We start from the raw sequence: 4,223 nt of genomic DNA on the forward strand, positions 1-4,223 counted from the left end.
GGGGGGAAGTTAAATTTGGTCAATTATGGCAGGCATAAGAATCAAGGGCTAAAATCCTAGTTTATCTTCCATAGGTTATGCAGTGTGAATAATCTACAAACTGGAAAAAAAAATTTGATTGAGGTTCAAGGCCAACTGGAACTAGCATTTTATATTTTGTAAAATACTGTGCAATTACTGTAGGTGTTTTAGCTCTTTGTTAGAACTCTTCAGTGAAGCTGGAGGATTAATTTGCCCATATTCTTCCTTAGTTTAGAGGACAAGCAAGTTTTCCATACCTAGTATCTCTGATTTTTATTTTTCTTGTAGAATTTGCAGCTGCGCTTATTTTGATATTGTAAAAATACTTTCTTCTGTTCTGCCTCTTTCTGACTTGGACAGTTCTCGTTCATTGTATTTCCACTTTTTCATTACCTACGATTCTTTGCATACAACCTGCTTTTCTTCCCTTCCCCTCACATTTTCTTCCAGTGGGGGAATACAGTATCACTCCTTCTTTCTGTCCCATGTATCCTTCTTGTCTCATCCTCCCACTTTTAATCACCTTTCCATTGTTTTGTGACAGATTGTTGCCACTTCACATTTTCCAGTGGAACTCAAATAAATCCTAAAGTACCTTCTAAATTTTCTCACTCTATGCCTGGCTTCTGAATTTCTTTTTCCATTTGAAAAAAATCAGTTATTTTTAGGCTCATAACTCACAAATCCGCTCTCCTCCAGGTCTATCATAGTCCAGGCATATGTTTCTGCCTTTGGATATCTCTCCACAAGTGCTTCCTTCCCCCTGGCAAGTCCTGTTCATCCACCTTCCTTTTATCTTTTTGGACAATATTTCTGACCTGAGAGACGCCAAAGCTGCCAAATTATAACATACCATTCAATATTAGTGACAATCTGTTTCAGATTTTCAGACTACGAGCATTTTCATCATGCTGTCAATAAACTGCTAATTGCATATTGGATGTGGTATGTACATAATACACACAGGTTTTATGTATTTATTTGTTACAAAGGTCTAAACTTCTGAACAATTAATTTTTTTTTCCTCTAGGCATAGCTTTTTTTCTAAATTGGACTTAGATTGGAAGAATAATGATCCTTAGGTAGGTGCACGAATCAAACGAATTCAGTCAAAAAGTTCAGTCTCCAAGGAACTCTTAAAATTTTTGAAAGACTAAAGCAGCAGATTTACAGTGGAATTTAGAAATTTAATTTTATAGGTACTGTGAAGTTTTAATACTTACAGGATAAGGTCCAACCAACACTTCCAGCTTTTTCTATAAGAGCGGTAAAAGCAATGGTGGGATAGTCTGAGCAAAATGGGAATCAGTAAGGATTAGTAAACAGCATGTGTCCACATGTGTAGCACCTTCATATCTGTTAGGTATGCACATCTAAGTGCAGTAAAACAGCTTTGTAACAAGAGCTAGACTGAGTTTATAGATTTGGCATGTAACTTAGCCTTCTAGCTGTTACATCTTTTGAAAAGTACTAATGGTAGGTTTACTTAATGTGTTTTACGCAAACTTTTAATCAAAAAAAAAGCAAACACCTATCAGTGGCACGTGTTTTTCATATACTTATGAACAGAAATACAAAAGCACAAGTGAGATACTTTTCCAAGAAGTTGTGAAATGTAGCTTAACCACTTCTTCTGAAATTGTCTTCCCATCACTTTATTCCTGTATATTAACTCATATTGACACTGAATCTGAACTTTAAAAAAGTATTTAAATGTTCACATTTTTGGTCTTGTTTTGCATACTCTTGCTCTGGGAGCAGCTCCCTCCTACCCTTAACAAATGTAGGATAGGTATCTTCTGTCATCTTCCACATCTTTGTAGTTAACCTCCTGCATAAAAACGTCCATGAGTAAAATTTTCTCCCATGTCCAGTGCAGTAAGTCTCTGTGCCGTTCTGATGCTATATGAGTTTATGTCTTTTCTAGATTGTTACAGGTGGGTATGAAGCTCCTGGTCTGAACATGGCAGAAACTTCAGCACCAGCATCTGTTGTGAGCACAAGCTCTCCTGCTGTCTGCAGTGGTTTCCAATAGACTGATCACATTCCTTCTCTTCAAGTACTGCACAAATTTCTAAAAGATTGCACAGAGCTTGTGAATGAGCATGAGTTTATGGAAACTATGGCTGAAGGACACTTCCAGAGGTTTTCTGGTACGGTGCATTTCCCTAGGGTGTTGGTATTGGACGCAGCTAAAACAGCTCTGTGGAGCATAAGAAGCTTTCTGCTTGAGTGAGATAGTCGGTCTAGGCAGGAGGCTGGGCTCTCTACTCCAGGTGAAAGAAACTTGCACAAGACTGACAACACAACTCAAACTTCAACCTCATTGCTTTTTTAAGGCAAGATATGCTGCTTTCACCTTGTTCCATTTAATATGCTGGAGATACTTAGTCTTACATTATCTCTGTCCCACCTGTTTCTTCCTGCCCTTTATCCCCTTCAGAGCATTACACCTCAGGATGAGAAACAAATAAGATGACAGGTATAGCTCAGGTAGGATATTCAGGTTCTGTGTTGACAAACAGTACAACAAAGTGAATGTACATGCCAAAAATATCAGGAAGGCTGTTCTCAGGGAACACAAGATGCTGAGAGTACATGGAGGCAGTACCACCTAACACTGGTCTTGCACTCTTCCCTAGGTACTGGCTACCGCAGCTGGCGGCGAGAGGGCTGCACCAGGTGGGCTTCAGTGAGGCAGCACTGCTGCGCTGGTGTCTGCTCAAATGCAAGATGGTAAGTATCAAAATAATTTGTTCTCTTGCGAATGAAAGAGAAATTCAGCAGATTTACAGTCCAGTTCTGTTATTTTATTTAAAAAAAAAAAAAAAATTAAAAAAAAGAGCTTTGTGCGAGCTTTTGAAGTTCTGCCATCAGTAGTAAAACTTAAGAGCTGGCTCAAGCTCTTAGTTTTAAGTAGAAATACCTGATCTATTCATAAAACTGTTCACCACAGACATGGTGTAATTTGTGGGGATATTTACTGGAATTTATAACAACGTACTCTTTTTGGTGAGTAATGTAGTTAAATTGTTTCAAATCTGGATAGGACCTGTAACTTCATCGGTTACCCATTCATTCATCACATCCTTGTGAGGATAGATAGCAAGTAAAGGGCTGTCTTGTAGGGTGGCTAGCAGCAGTGAGTCCACTGCAGCACTTTGTGCAACTAATTTTTCTCAGTTTGGTCCTAGTTTGGACACAGTCTTTGCCCTGTGTCCCCTTATTTTTAATGTCAAGGCAAGCAACCAACTGAAATATGAATTCCTCTCTGTTACTATGATTGATTCCAAAAGTAATTTGTTTCCTCTTTTGTTTCCTCCTTCAATATACTTTAGCAAGTGGCTCATACCATCAGTGATTACTGCTGTACAATGTCAACTTTATTTTATTGAAATGGTGTTTGCATTTGTCTCTTGCACTTTAGAATTATCATAACTTAGATGGTTGTTCTAGAGAGGAAAATGGTGATGTGGATAAACCAAATTGGATTTCAGAGATCAAACGTTTTCATTTATCTGTAGAATCAGAAAATACTGATCCTTTTGCAAAACAGTCAATTTAAAGACTACATTTGTGAAAACCTTGTTCTGATCAAAATTCAGTACCAGTGTTTGTGTAGTTTACTCAGGTTTTCTCACATGACCGTTGTGTTCTGTTATCCCTCTTCCTTACAACTTCCAGTAAAAGCTGGGTAAATCATTTCTTGTTGCATGTAAGTAAGCAAGGACAGTGGTAAACAGGAAAAGATGTTTACTCACAAATACGCTAATTCTCATTAGTGAATTATTTTATCTGTCCCACACTGCATGAATTGATCCAGACTGCAAACTGCTGTGTAGGAGAATCCTTAACACATAAAAAAAAAATCGTTTAGAGAACGTGTTTTACTTTCCAGGGTCAACTACAAACTAGTGCTAATCAGATGGTGCTTTTCCCGTAACAGTAGGTACAACATTTTTATGTTGTAATGAAACTTTTTCTTCAGAGTTTTGCAAACCACTTTACGTCCTAGGCATGCAGTTCCCACCGGCAGAGCTGACTTAGCTAAGACATCCTTTCCCAGGTGCACCTATAAAACGTGCCTTTAGACAACCCGCGGAAGACCGGCGCTCCGGTCGCGGGCAGGGGCGGAGGCGCCAGCGCTGTTACCCGCGGCCGGGGCGCGCCGGGCCGCGGAGCGGCGGCTGCTGCCATCTCCG

Source organism: Athene cunicularia (assembly GCF_003259725.1).
Source record: "Athene cunicularia isolate RWA chromosome 3 unlocalized genomic scaffold, athCun1 chr3_part1, whole genome shotgun sequence".
In the NCBI taxonomy this organism is placed as follows: Eukaryota; Metazoa; Chordata; class Aves; order Strigiformes; family Strigidae; genus Athene; species Athene cunicularia.